The sequence below is a fragment of the Phyllostomus hastatus genome, unplaced genomic scaffold (assembly GCF_019186645.2).
Source record: "Phyllostomus hastatus isolate PE091 unplaced genomic scaffold, TTU_PhHast_1.1 phas_scaffold_1674, whole genome shotgun sequence".
In the NCBI taxonomy this organism is placed as follows: domain Eukaryota; kingdom Metazoa; phylum Chordata; class Mammalia; order Chiroptera; family Phyllostomidae; genus Phyllostomus; species Phyllostomus hastatus.
Genome location: NW_025334011.1, coordinates 24,901,540 through 24,917,297, shown reverse-complemented (window position 1 = coordinate 24,917,297; position 15,758 = coordinate 24,901,540). Strand labels below are relative to the sequence as shown.

At 39.6% G+C, this 15,758-nt stretch overlaps 1 protein-coding gene across 1 annotated transcript in view; it reads right to left on the bottom strand.

Moving 5' to 3' along the window:
• CAMK1D (calcium/calmodulin dependent protein kinase ID) overlaps positions 1-15,286 on the bottom strand; it is a 454,947-nt gene extending 439,661 nt beyond the window's left edge. The window contains exon 1 of the mRNA XM_045857651.1: positions 15,114-15,286. The gene's annotated coding sequence lies outside the window, so the exon portion shown is untranslated. The remainder of the gene's footprint in view (positions 1-15,113) is intronic.
• Positions 15,287-15,758: the final 472 nt, after the last annotated feature.

Here is a 15,758-nt window from a genome sequence, read left to right as displayed (position 1 = left end):
TCCGAACTCCACAGGGGATGCTAGGACCTATCCCCAATTGTTATTGTGAGGACCACATGAGATGATTTAGGTACAGGGGCTTGTAAAATCTCAAACATAATATAAAATATTAGTTATTATACTAATTATACTATTAATTATCATTACCAATGGCTCAAATCTCCTTAGACACCCAATGTTTTCAGTCTTGTGTTAAGGGAAGGACCCATCCTCATTCTCACTGGTGAAATCCAGAAACATTGTATAAAGCTCCTCTGTTTCCAGTTAATGGCCCCAGGTTCACATCAGATGACAGTGACACAGGTTCGTTTTTTCGGTTTTTGTTTTTGGCAGAACTTCTAAGTCCAAAGTGCAATTCAGCATAAACAAAGGCCTGGCTCTGACCCAGTATATTAATCAATGAATTAATTCCTCCCCCATCCATTAACCTTGGTCTTGAAGCAATGACTTAGCATTGGAGGACTCAAGAACTCTTAAGCCATGTGAGATGCCTTGATGATTAATACAAAAAGCAAGCAGCCCTAAGTCTCCTGAAAAAGGAGGGGCCAAAACGATTAGTGATCTCAGTGCTGTCTGGACACCTTAGTTGTGCCTAGTCTTCCATTGGGTTCTACAGATTAAAATAACAAGAGAAAAAAAAGGGACAGAGAGAAACAATGCAAATGATAGACACTATGCTCTTATTGTGAGTTATATGCTGAATCTAGCCACTTCTATTACAATACTTCTAAGCATTTTCCAGATATGCATGCTCCATTTCCCCCTTCCTTCCTCCCTTACCTTTCTCAGACTTTTCTTTTTTACTGTGATATAAAAAAATTACAAAATTTACCATCTTTACCATTTTAAGTGTATAGTGCTCAAAACACTCACATTGTTGTGCAGAACATCTTGCAAAGCTGAAACTCTGTACGCACTAAAGCACTCCCAATTTCCCCTCCCCACTTTTCCTGACTTTTAAATCTCTATTATTTCCTTCCATTTTGTTCTTCACAGTATCTCCCACCACTAGACCATTCTGTGTTTTTTAGATATTATAGTGGCCTCACTTTAACTACCTTATAATTCTAGAATCGTCTCTGTTCAGCTTTAAAACAACAAGTAGCATTTCTTCCAATGCTGAAGCTTCCTCTTTCAGGGCAGACCGAGGGACAGCTGATGTTGGTGTTGGCAGTAAAACTGAGCCACCTCAGGGAGGAAAGAACATTTGTTGGCACTCCATGCAGCCAGGTCTTAAGCAGAGCCCTTTGACTGCTGAAATCTAATAGGCACTACCCAAAGAGTAAAAATTAATAGGAAGAGATCCTGTGGTCAGATTGTTTGAGAAGCCTTGGATGACTCAACATTAAAAAGGACTCTGCTACATGGCAGCTCAGAGCTTTGTGCACAGCAATGAGGTGAACAGTGTTTCACTGAGCATCCAGACTCTGTGTATCATCCTGCTTGCGGTCCACAGAGGCGCTCACCCACACCAGGAGAGAGCAAGGAGCCCACAGACTTCATAAGCTAGGGTTGGTGGCTCTAGCCCTCTTGTGTGAAGTAAGATCACCCTTTCTCCTGGAGAACAGCAGCCTATTCAGGAAGCAGTATTTGACAGAAAAAGCCATAGAGACCAGCCCGTCTGTGAGTAGAGAATGTAAACGTCAGACTTGTCCAGTTTTAGAAATTTGCCCTATCTTTTCCCTTTTCAGAGAAATAGCGGCCAGAACAGAGTACTGGGTATAAAGTGGGTGCCCATAAATGCTGTTTGTTTTAGCTCAGGAGGCTATTGCAAAATGACATTGACTGGGAGGCTTAAACAACAGACATTATCTCTCACAGCTCTAGGGGCTGGAAGTCCAAGATCATGGTGTGGGTCGCCTAGTTTCCTGGTCAGAGCTCTCTTCCTTACTAGAGACAGTCTTTCCTCAGTGTGTGCACGTGGAGATCTCTCTCCTCTCCCTTTTTACAAAGCCACTCACTGCATCAGGAGGGCCCCAATTTCATGATCTAACACTCCTCACCCAATCTTGCCCGCCTTCACAACATAATCTAATCACCTCCCAAAGGTTCCATCTCCAAGTACCATCATATCAGGACTTGAACATATGAACTTGGGGAAATGTGAACATTCAGTTTGTAGCACTGCTGATGGTATTATGGAAGATTTAGTCAGCTAACAAAGGAAGGGAACTTGATGTAAAAAAAAAAAAAAACAGAAGCAGTGGCATGGGAAAACTGTTATAAAGCCCTTTACTTCATATTATAGAGCCCATGGCTCTGGATGTACCAAGAGATAAACTATGTTCCTTGTCAGAATAATGATGTCTAACAGGTCTCTTTGTTTTATCTATTTTTTGCTTTGTAGACATTGTGTACTTCCAAAAAGGACTTAAGACACTTTAAAATAAAGGCTGAGACATTAGAAACTATGGAGGAATAGACAGTCATAATTATACCAGGAACCAAGGAACCAGGGCTGGACAAGTATTGTTATGGAACACTAAATTAAGTTTACTCTGAACATTGTAGAATAAAAACAAAAACAAAAAAGGAAAAGAAAACATGGTTCCCTAGTTAGATGACCGGGGTTTTACAACTAAAATTAAATTCCAAAAGGAATTATTATTAAATCTAAATAAGAATGAAAACATATTTACTCTGTGTGGCTGATTCATGCATTGGCCTTTGATTAAAGCCAAGGGCATAGATCATTGATTTGTGGCCAAGCAAGGAGGACCCTACAAGTCTGAACATATTCATGTCTGATGACCAACCTTAATACAAGGGTGAGAGTCAGAGGAGACAAGACCACGGCCTCTCCAAGTGACCCTACACCCTAAAAACCTGCATCGCATTCAGCTGAACTGTTGATAAAATATAGACCAACTCAGACCTACTGAATCAGAATATTGGGTGGATGGAGCTAGAAATCTATACTTTGAAACTCCCATGGTGATTCTAATACTCACTAAACTTTAAATCATCGTGAGCTAGAAAAGAATAGGTGTGTACAGCTTTATACACATTTTCTTTCATATTGCCTGCATTGCTAAATAGAAAGAATTCCCTATTCTTTTGTCATCTGATTTCAGCTATCAGAATAGATAAACTGTTGTAAAAATTAAGGAGCCTGAAAGATTCTTTCTCAAAGAAAGATCACTATTCCCAGAGGCAGGACCCAAATTTTTCTCAACAAAGAATTATGTGCCTGCCTGAAAACTCTCATAAGCATTGGGTTATAGCCCACTGTAATGCAGCATGAAGTACAGAAGAAATAATTTTGCCTTAAATTTCAAGGGTGTTAGTTATCAACTATGATCACAAAATGATTTCATGTGGTGCCTAACGTGTACTATTGAGAACCAAGTTCTCAGGTGCGCCCATCAACTTAACAATTAAGAGAGGTGTGCTCTCTGAACACCAGCTATAAAAGAAGACTCTAGTGCCCTGGTTAATGTGGTACAGTTGATTGGACATCACCCCCCAAAGTGAAAGGTCATGGGTTTGATTCCCAGTCACGGCACATGCCTAGGTTGCAGGCCAGGCCCCTGGTTGGGGACATGCAAAAGGCAACCAATTGATGTTTCTCTCTCACATTGCTGTTTTTCTCCCTCTTTCTCCTTCCCTTCCCCTCTCTGTAAAAATAAATAAAGTCTTTTTAAAAAATTTAAAAGAATGCATACTCTGACCTAGTAAGTCTGCTCATAAGGATGTATCCTAAGGATATTATCAGACTAGATGTATGTAAAACATGTTCATTAAAGCCTAGGGTGTAGAATTCTTTAAAATCATAAATATAAACCAATAGAAATAGTACTTCCAGACAAAAGAATTATTAGCCATTAAAAAGGATGATGCAAAAGGTTAATGATGTGAAAATATGATTAAAATCCAGAAGTGAGGAACTTGATAATAATGTTTATTGTGACACCACCTTACAGGTTTGCCTGTTCCTATGTGCACATTCACAGGGAAAAGACTGGAATGCACCTGGTTATGTCTGGATGATGTCATTTCAAACTGAATAATTTCTTTTTATCTATGTTTGTAATATTCATGAATTTTATCATATATTATTTGCATAACAAAAGTGATAGTTTTGAAAAAAAACTTCATCCATGCAAAAAGAGTGAGGGGCAGGACCAGCCATCACTTACGGCTGACTGTGGTTGCCAGTTTTGTCTGCATTGAATGAAGGCGACACAGGGGACTCCGCGTGGATGTGCATGCACAAAAGTTGGTAGACAAGGAGTAATGATTGCTGGGGTGCCAGACTTTTAACATCGGACTGGGTCTGCTTTCTACATGTGTCAATCCATCTGCCCATATGCTATACTCTATATTAGTAAAATCTGTTCATCTGCCTTCATTAATGTCTAAGAGAGGTGATGCTGTCAGTAGAACCTTTTAACATTTCACAGCCATCGTACATTTGGGGGAAATGTCTAGCACCACTTCTCATAAAACTGAATTCACTACAGACTGTCAGCAAACGAAGCAGAACAGTAATGGACAGCAGCTATGCTCCAACAAATGGGCCAGAAATAGCCAGGTGAGAAAAACAAGTCACACTTCCTTTAGCTTCCTTCTCTTGGGGTCTCTTTCTTCCCCCGCTGTAACATGTTTTAATTAGCCCATCCTTTTTTTCTTAATATATTCCCCCAAATAGACAAAGCATTCAAATTAAAAGAGCAAAAATAACAAATATGCTCCCTCCCACACCCACTTTTAGTCTCCTGGTATATGAGCTTCAGCTGGTTGTCTTTAACTTAGAACAACACTAGTAACGTGAAGAAGATTTGCCACTGAGGCAGGTGCCCCCAGCCTATCTGGTGTTCAGATGATGTCATACCCAGCGAGTGTTCCTTGGAACACACCTTGGCTCCTCTTGATTCAATTGACCAATACCTAAAGCAAGAACCCTCTAGTCTAACCAACAATGATGCATTAATTTCATTTTCCCTGCAACCAGTCCTATGCCAGCTCTTATGGAGAGCTCAGAAGAGGTGAACTTTCACTTCCTCCATCCATGGAACAAACCAGCCATAAAGAAAGCCAATCTGTAAAAAATGCAAGACAGTGTTCATGTAGCCACTAACTTGGTGGTAGAGACCACAAATGTCAGTTAGGGAAACAGCATCTGGTGTGGGCTGACATAATCATGGAGGGGCGCTGGGTCATGGGAGATGGACAGTTTAGCTTGGGAACGAGAAAAGCACTTTAGGAAGGTAAACAGGCAAGCAAAGGCATGGCAATGAGCTAGAAAGGTGGGATTGGACCAATGAAGGAAGGATGTTAAAATCTTAGGAAAAGTCTGGGCCTGAGGCTGTAGCAAAAGGCAGCCTTCACTTGGCAGGTGGGCAGCAGTAAGTTCTTGGGCAAGAGAGTGATTCAATGAAGGCAATGTTCTACCAGGTAGCAAACATTTCTCAATCAGGTTTTAAGTACAGCACTTCCTAGGAAACCAGTAAACATAGGAGAGTATGTTCTTCCTCTTTTGTACAAGACTACATTCCTTGTTTTACCTAACCTATTGTGGCTTTAAACCACCTAAAACAAAGATGTTTTCTTACTCTGTTAATCAGCTTTCCTCCTCCTCCTTCTTTTTTAATCTACATATATTTGCAATTGCTCCAGCTAGAGAAATATGTCCATTTTTCCCTGATTGGAAGTAAAACAAAATACCAAAGACTAAAGATAAAGAGAGAATCTTAAAAGCAGCAAGAGAAAGTAGTGTTACCTACAAAGGAGTTCCCATAAGACTACCAGCTGACTTCTCAAAAGAGACCTTGCAGGCAAGAAGGGGCTGGAAAGAAGTATTCAAAGTCACAAAAGGCAAGAACCTACATACAAGATTACTCTATTCAGCAAAGCTCTATTTTAGAATGGAAGGGCAGATAGTGTGCTCCCCAGATAAGATCAAGTTAAAGGAGTTCATTATCACCAAGCCCTTATTATATGAAATGTTAAAGGGACTTATTTAAGAAAAAGGTCAAAACTATGAACAGTAAAATGACAACAAACTCACAACTACCAACAACTGAACCTAAAAAAAGCAAAAACAAAAATAAACTAAGCAAACAACTAGAACAGGAACAGAATCATAGAAATGGAGATCACAAGGAGAGCTATGAGAGTGGAGGGGGTGGGGGGAGAATGGGGGAAAAGGTACAGGAAACAAGCATAATAGGTAGGTACAAAATAGCCGGGGGAAGGTTAAGAATAGTATAGGAAATGGAGAAGCCAAAGAACTTATACGTACGACCCACGGACATGAGCTAATGCTGGCAGGAATGGAGGTATCAGGCAGAGTAGGATAGAGGGGAGAAAAAAATGGGACAACTGTAACAGCATAATCAATAAAATATACTTTTAAAAACTCAAAAAATTAAAATTAAAAAAATAAAAAACAAAAAACTGTCTGCTCTGCTGTGCTCCAAAGATAAGGCATGCTATGTGTTTTGCAAGTCAGGTCAGCCAAACCTCCTGGACTGCTCCAACACTACTCGCCAAGCCCCACCGATGAACTGGGCCACCAAGCTCAGGCTACCACAAGAACTGAGCAGTGGGCTCCAGGGGGACCTAAGGGAATATATCTGAACTCCTACCTGAAACATCCAACATTGCCCCTCCATCCATATGGAAGCCAGTGTGATTGCAAGGCTGCCCTCTTCAGGTGTTTATGCCCTCCAAGGACCAAAGAAGTTGCTTGGTTTGGAGTGAAATGACCTGGAGAAAATCTTATTCTGACCCCTAACTCCATATGGTTCTTGCCTCATCCTCTACATCTCAAAACAACCTAAATATCACCCAAAGAAATGCCACCCACTCTATTGAGTGACCATTTTCCAAACACCAAAAGAGATTCTTGTTTCTATTTTTTAAAGTAAAAAGCATAAAAATCCCTCTATGTGGTTTCACTGTTTTATCCCCTTCCCTACCCCAGACCTTATTACATATTCTGCTCTATTCTGCCACACTTTCCCTTACTAGTGGTTCTTAATCTTGACAGTGAATCACGTGGACATGCAGAATTAGTTGAGCACGCAGTGCTGGCCACCCCCCACCCCCAGAGTTTTTGATTCAATAGATCCAAGTTAGAACCAAAACTTTGCACGGGTGATGAACTTCTAGTGACAGCAGTTTTCTCTGCTGTGTGCTGTTCTCCATCCATGCTCACCTGCACAGATGTTCTTTCTAGCTCAAAGATACCTTGCTCCTGGAAGAGAGATATGGGGACAAAAAGGACTTCAAAGATGGCCTTGTGGGTGGGTTAGTTGAAGATGATCATCTGTATTAGCCACAAAAATCACCCAAGTGAAATTGCTCAGAAGAGAGTACTTAGCAGAACTTTCTAAGGTGAAAGAGGTAAAAATATGGTCCTCAGCACCTGTGCTTGAGTCCTAGTACCAACAGTTAGAATCACAAAATCTGCAAGTCTTATAGCTAGAAGACACCTATTCTAATTCCCTCACTTTAAATGTGGGGAAATTTAAAATACCACTACTACTACTAATAATAATAATACATATATATGAGGATATTTTTGAGGCTCAGAAAAGTTAAGTAAATTGTCCAAGATTTCAGAGCTAACAATAGCAAGAACTGGATTAGAACCCAGGTTTCATGACTTTTGAAAGTCTCTCTTGACTAGTTCTATGTGAAAATAAAGGCAAAGGAAGAGTTCTGCTACCCATATCTTGAAATGAACCAACCTTCCTGCCAATAAGTTATGTACCCATTGTCAAAAGAAAGAAAAACAGCTAATAAGAAGCAGGCCCTTGGATTACCTATTTGTTGGAGTTAGCAAACAAATATGGTCAAGATTGTAAAGGAAAAGATAAGTACAAACAGGAAAGAAGTGGTGAATTTTAAGAGTAATACAGAAACTCCTTATTTAAAAAAAGAACCAAATGGAAATCTCAGAAAAAAAAACTATGACTGAAATAAAAATTCATCACATGGAATTAATAGGAGATTGTTCATGGGGAAGAAAGAACCCGTGAACCTAGAGAGAGGAACAGAAATACTCTAAAGTAAACAACCATGAGAAAAAAGATTAGATAATGAATAGAGATTCAATGATCCCGAAACTGCAATTAATAGTCTAACAGAAATCCTGTTAAATGACCTGATAAGAGCATTACAATTTAAAAGAAAATTACAGACCAGTATCCCTCAAGAACAAAGATGCACTTATTGACAAACTATTAGCATAGCAAAGCACATCCATAAAGCAACTACAAATGCAATAATATATCATACCTAGCTTCATTTATTCCAAGAATGCCAAGTTGGTTTAACATTTGAAAATATTAATTAACTTGTACCACATTAACAGATAAAATAAGAAAACTCACATGGCCATCACTTTGGATGCAAAAAAAAAATCTGACAAATTTTGATACCCATTCATGATAAAAAACAAAACAAAACTCTGAAGGTTGAAATATTCACTGCATTCTAAGATTGAGACTAAGGCATTCTAAGATTGAGTACTTCAAAACTGTCCTGGAGTTCTTAGCTTGTGCCATAAGACAAAGTTTATTTTTTAATCAATTAATTAATTATAAAGAGCTTGAAAAGGGAGAAGTAAAACTCATTATTGCTCATGATATAATTGCATAGAAAACTCGAGGAATCTGGGGAGGGTGGGCAGACAACAACAACACACACACACACACACACACACACACACAAAACATTAAAAGAACTAATAAGAGAATTTAACAAGATTATAGGATTTAATATTCATGTACAAAAATTGTATTTCTATATGCTAGCAATAATAAAGTTTTAAAACAATACAATTATAATAGCATCAAAACTATGAAATACTTAGAAATATATAAAAGATGTGCAAGATCTCCACATTAAAAAGTTGAAAACACCATTGAGGAGAATTTTTAAATGACTTACTAAATGGAGAGATCTGTCATATTGGTGAATTAGAAGACTCAATTTGTTAAGATGTCAATTCTCCCCAAAGTGATCCATAGATTCCACATGATCAAAATCAAAATCCCTCCAGGCTTTTTTTTTTTGTAGAAATTAGCAAGCTGATTCAAAAATATGAAGATTTAGAACAGTCAAAGTGATCTTGAAAAAAAGACTTACTGGCTTGGAAGTGTTATACTACCTTACTTCAAGACTTACCATAAAGCTACAAAACAGTGTGGTATTGGGCAAAGATAGACAAATAGATCAAGGAAACAAAACAGGGAGCCCAGGAACCATGTATGTGCGCACACACAAAATGCAATCAGTTGTTTTTCCACGAAGGTTTCCAGGTAATTCAATGCAGAAATTCGTTTCAACAAACCCTGTTGGAACTCTTACCTCTCTGTATGGAAAAGAATGTACTTTGATCCCTACCTCACACCACATGCAAAAATTTGAGTTGAATCTTAGACCTGAGAGTAAAAGCTAAAACTATAAGGCTCCTAGAAGAAAATGTACATGTATATTTCATAACTTTGAAGTATGTAACCATTTCTCAGAGAGGTCGCAAAAAGTATTACCCATGTAAAAAGATTGATGAATTAAAAATAATCAAATTTAAAACAATTCTATTCAAAGGATACCATTAAGAAAATTGAAAAGGCAAGCCACAGGCTATGAAAAATATGCATACATTTATTAACAGAGGCCTTATTCAAAATATATAAAGTACTTCTACAAGTCGAAAATAAAGACAACCCAATTTTTAAATAGATGAAGACTTTGATAAGCCCATTGGAATGGGTCTAGGAGACCCTTTTCACAGAGGTGGCACCCAAAGCGAAGAAGGAAGCTCCTGCCCCTCCCAACACGGAAACCAAACCAAAGACTTTGAAGGCAAAGAAAGCACAGCTGAAAGCTGTCCATAGCCACGAAAAAAAAAGAATATCCACACGTCACCCACCTTCCCATGGCCAAGGACACTGGTTCCAAAGCCAGCTTAATCCTTGGAAGAGCACACCCAAGAGAAACAAGCTTGACCACTATGCCATCATCCAGTTCCCGCTGACTCCAAGTCAGCCATGAAGGAGACAGAAGACAACACACTTGTATCCATTGTGTATGTCAAGGCCAACAAGCACCAGATCAAACAGGCTGTGAAGAAGCTCTATGACATTGACATGGTCAAGGTCAGCATGCTGATCAGGCCTGATGGAGAAAAGAAGGCATATTTTCAACTGTATCCCAACTATGATGCTTTGGATGTTGCCAACAAAAGTGGGATCATCTAAAATGAGTCCAGCTGGCTAAATCTAAATATAAAAATTTTACATGGTAAAAAAATAAAAAAAATAATTGAACAAAGGCCTTCATGGAAAACAATATACAAATCATCAATAAGCACATAGAAAGGTGCTCACAATCGTTAGTCATTAGGGAAATGCAAATTAAAACCAGAGCAATGTGCTACTTTATACCCATTAACAATTAAAATTAACAAGACTGACAATATTAAATATTGGCAACAAGGTGAAGCAACTGAAATTTTCTTACAGTGTTGTGGGAGTTTAAAATGGTATAACCACTTGAGAGGACAGCTTAGGAGTTTTGTAATAAGGTTAAACATACACCTACCATGTGACCTACTGAGTCTACTCTTAGGAACTTACCCAACAGAAATGAAAACATGGGTCATTGGAGAGTTGAGAGGCAGGTATGTTTTGTAGGTGTGACTGGGACGCAATTCAAACTGGAGTGGGTGGAGGCGTGCGTGGGAAGTACGGATGTGGAGAAATGGCAGTAGCTAGAGGGGGTGTGGGCTATGGATTTTTTGTTTGCTATGAAACAGCCTTGAGCATGTCAGGCATACCTATGTCACACCAACAATATCAATTCCAAATAGCATCGTTTAATCAAACAGAAAAACTTCAGAAAAACTAAAATATTTTTTAATGTCTAGAGAAGAGTTTGGAGGAGATAATTTTGTCCAGAAGCAGTACATTAACTTTTATTTAAAAGTTAATTAATTGTATATTAAATTGTATTTAATATCCCTGGCTACATGAACTCTTGAAAATGTGTCAGAAATTTTAAAAAGAAACAATTAAAATGCAAACACACCAGGAAAAATATTTGTACCAAAGTTAACAGTTAATATCTTTATTAGTATGAGAAAAGTCCTTATTACTTGATTTTTAAAAATGTCTCCAATGGATAAATGGAAAAAGAACATAAACCTAACATTCAAAAAACTATATCTAGTGGATAAATAAATGAAATAATGTTCAATCATTCTAATAAAAGAAGGTAAAATACTAAATTTTCATTTTCCTACTAAATTAGCAAAAAAAATTAAGCTAACATAATGCTGGCAAAAAAAGTAGTTTATTAACAGATGGATTAAGAAGCAATTTGTAATTACATATCACTTACATGTTATAAATTGGCACAGTTCTTTTCAAAGTCATTTTGGCACAAGGCATTGGCTGTCAACAAAATGTTCTGACTGTTGTGTAGAGTTAACGACATTTCACTGTAAAGGGCCTCTGGCGAAAGATATCCCTTGTAGGGTTAGTTATTATAACCAAAGGGAAAAAAGGAAGCAATTTCAATGTCCAAACAAGAAAAAAAAAATGAGTAGGCATCCTGGTTAAAAGCTTAGGCTCTGGAATTAGGCCCGGGCAGAACTGCCACTTATGGCTGCATTACCAATTGCCCTCCAAAATCCCTCATCTAAAATTTTTTTTAAAAAAGAAGTAAATAATGTCACCTGCCATCCGGAAGCTGTGGGACATAAATGAGATAAATAGGGAACAGCTTAGCATATAATAAACACAGCACATGTGCAATATTATTATTATTCCTTCTGCTTGATGAAATAACATTTAGCCATGAGAAATATTTAGAGAATATTATAGGGAAAATACTTAGCAAAATGCATGTACTATATTAAGTGGGAAAAATCTAGTTACAAATATTATATTTGTGCTATAATATAATAAACCATCCATCTCTAATAAACAATATGTGACTGCAGGAGACTGAAGGTGTTACAGAAGCTTGATAAAGTTGTGTTAGGGTGATAAGGTTATGGAGAAATTTTATTTTCCACCTTTCCATAAACTTATAATATTATTTACATACATAAAAATAAATTCACAAAGCAGGAAACATCCTCTTATCGGCCTACGAGTTCCAATATTGATTCAGAAGCCGGGAGAGACCAGGGCAGTCGGCCTGGGATGCCAGACCCCTCCCTCGCTTGTTGTTCTTGACCGCCACCCGGGCCAGAAGGCCAGTTACCTCTGGGTGATGACTAAAGGCTCCATTGTTTCAAGCTTTCTAAGTGAATTCACAGGCACATGGACTGTGTCTCTAGTGTCCCCACCTTAAAAGATGCTGTCCCTAGTCACATGGCACAAGCAAGTACACAAAGGAGTCACAGGAAGATGGGCCACACGCTGGGAGGCCTTCTTCAACCCTCCCAGACAAAAAAAGCTGCGTTTTCCAGGCCACGTGTTACCTGAAAGCCTCTTTCCTATTCAAAAACTCTGCAGTCTGTAACTAATCCTGATGATTAAGGAGGGCTTTGTGGTTTAACTGCTTCGTGCCCTCTGTGTGTTCGTTACAGCTACACAACACCAGGTCGTGGTAGTGCAGGTAAATGACGAAGCAGTGAAGGGTTTGGGGCCAAAACTGAGTCCCCAGTTCAAGCCACTGTTTGAGGAAGAAAATAGGCAACCAATTTTTCAATATAAGTAGCTATTGGTGGTTGTACTAAGTAGATTTATACTAATTTTATAAGTTTAAACCTAAGGTAGACTAAAACCTGCTTAGTATAAACCTACTAAACTTGAATCATAGCAAATGAAAACAGTTTGACACCATTCATCTCAGAGCTTGAAGCCTCGTGCATTCCCCAAATGCTTTATTTAGCAGGTACTGAGCAGCCACTGTGTGCGAGGCATTACACTAAGTACTGCAGACAAACTCTCATGGTTGAGAAGAACGTGAAGATCATGTATTCTAACCATCCAATAGGCTCTTGGATCTGGTTTTACCACATCTCCATCAAGAAGAGCTCACAAAAGGGAACTCCCTCCCGGGTTCCCAAGGCAGTCTGTCTGTCGCACTTCAGGTCAGCTCTGACTGTTAGTGAGTACTCCCTTGGGTTAATTCATAATTCCAACTCATCAGTTATGCTGAGGGAACTGTACTTAGCTATCACCTCTTGCTAGGAACATGAATTACTTCTGTCCCGTGCACTGGCATAAAAGTGTCCTAGTTGATTCTTGCCCTATGACTCAGCAAAAGTTGTGGATACTTTTAGGTGTGCAAGTTAACAATTCACCAAACAGGTGTTCTGTGCTCTGGCACTCATCTAGAAACAGGGAGCTCCCTGGTTAGTGAAAATGGTGTCCAGGTGTTGGCTTTTAGACACCTTGCTGATGTTCAGTCTACGCAATTAGCAGCCCCATAGAAGCGAATTAATCTTTTAGGCTCTTGGACGATGAGTCACAAATTCCATAAAAGGCCCAACTTCCAGCCCTCAGCACTGAAGATTAATAGGTTTCATCCTGAGTACAAATGTTTGATCCTCTTGAGGCAGACAGACTCTCAGAGGACGCTCTGACGGAAAGTTACTGCTCCACCCTGGTTATGAGGAAATGCTTTGCGTAAGAAACAGAAGTAAGTAGGAGGAGAGAGGCTTGGTGACTGAAGGAAATGGCCTGAAAGGAAACTCATTTAAATTTTAAAAATTTAACACAAGATGACCATGAAACATGTTCAAAACTTTTATGGAACAATGCTTTGAATTTAGAGTTCTCTGCCCACTTGAATTACTAATTGAATGTAAAGGGGCAAAACAGCAAAAACCACTGTTGGACATACATGCAAGAACTCAAAAGGTTTATTGCCATGTACCCACCATGGAAAGATTACTCAAGAAACTGCTTTGGCAAAACATAAGAGGAATTTAAGAAAGGGAAAGAAACGGGATAAAAGAAAGATGGAACCGCTAAATACGACCCAGAAGCCACATCATTAAGCTGGGCAATCTGGAAGTCCTCTGTCGCGCAGGAAAGTCCTAGAATCAGAAAACTGAATTTCCATTTCTGTAGGTCTATTCAACACTTGAGAGGGCCCTTACTGGAAAAACTCAAAGCCCTAGAAAACCATGTATCTCCATGGAGCCTGGTCTTTGACTTGTGTTCCTCCTCCACAGTGAGTCACCCCCACAAGCCAACATGGGAATCCCACCCACTGGGGTGACATGAGCCATGTCCAGCCCCAGCCTCACAGCTTACCCAGGGCCCCATCTCTGATCCCCGCAGGGGATTTCCTACGGCAGCAGGGCAGAACTGCCGGACTCAAAGTCCTTGAGTCTGCAGTGACTATTTTTCTGACCCAAAAATCAGGACACAGTTGACCATAAAGTTACAATATACTGTCTGAACAGAATAAACAAAATATTTAAAACCAGACAGTTCCTGAAAACTCAGGATATATGGCTATAGTTATTGTCCTGTGAAAAGCTAAGTCCTTGCCTGGTGGGCACTCGGATAATAATCCTTTCACATGAACTGTTTCCTGTTCTGCTTCTCTTTGAGGGGACCTCCCTGCAATTCGGCCTTGCCTAGGCAGGGGAAAGACATTTGGTGCGTTAAAGGCTCAGTACTGGCCTCTGCTTTAAATCCATAGTCTTTAGGGATTTGTTTGATGATTACAGAGATGAGAGCCTGTTGTGAGGGGGTGAGGGAGTGTGAAACAGAGAAAAAAGTGTCTTGATAACTCAGCCTCTCCCCTTTTGTCCCTAAAATTTCCGCTCGGGCCCCCCACGGTGAATTCCACTCACCAAACAAGCTCCTCAGGCGGAAGGCAGTTGGACAGTTTGTTGCTACCAAGCCAGCTTGCCCTCCGGCATCGCTGGTGGCTGGGCATCTGACCTTCACCTTAAGCCACATATCAAAGTATTTCTTTCTATTCCTTAGAATATTCTACCTTAGACGAGTTCTGAAACACCTGATTTTCCATTTCATTACATTGCCATGACATTTCAGTGTTTCCTACAGATTGCCACCCCTAACAACCATAACTTTAGTCTACCCCACAGTGAATTCTGATCATAAGTCCTTAGGAAATACTACAACTCCAGGAATGTATTTTCAGAAGTAAACCTCTGGGCCTACCTCTTATGTCCAGGGCTCTTGCAAGTGCCCCATTAGGTCTTGGCCACCAGAATGCCCCAGTGCTAGATAAGAAAGGAAGATAAGAACTGGTAGGCCTCTCTTCTCTCCGGAGGTTGTGCCATATTCAATGGACTCTGTGCAAGAGGCAGGAGATGAGCACTGGGTAGGCTTACTTCCCCGCACAGATTGTTTTGTACCTGGTAGACATGTGCCCCAAATTCAGAGAAGCAATGGGCACTTTGCAAATATTTACCTAGCTACTTGGCAACAGGGCAAGTTCTACTCAGCTTCAAAGACACACGCCCTGCAATCCATTCTCTTCACACACATAAAAACTATCTTTCCAAGTGTTAAAACCCATGTTTGTTGGGCCCCTTTAACTTCCAAATCATTCAGTTCTGCAGGATTTGAACATTTAATGGAGAAAAAAAATATTGAAGACTTGCTTTCATGTGTGAAGTGAATGGCGTCCCTCGGCCTTGGAGTTTAGCCTCATCCTTCTGTTCTCAGGAATGAGATTCACAAGCACTGCAGACTTTTCTAGTTCTGCTGCTGATCTTTCACAGATAAATTAAAGAAACCAGGTGTTTGGCACTTAAACAAATCCACAAGCCAAGACACGATGGAGAAAGGACCCAGAATGTA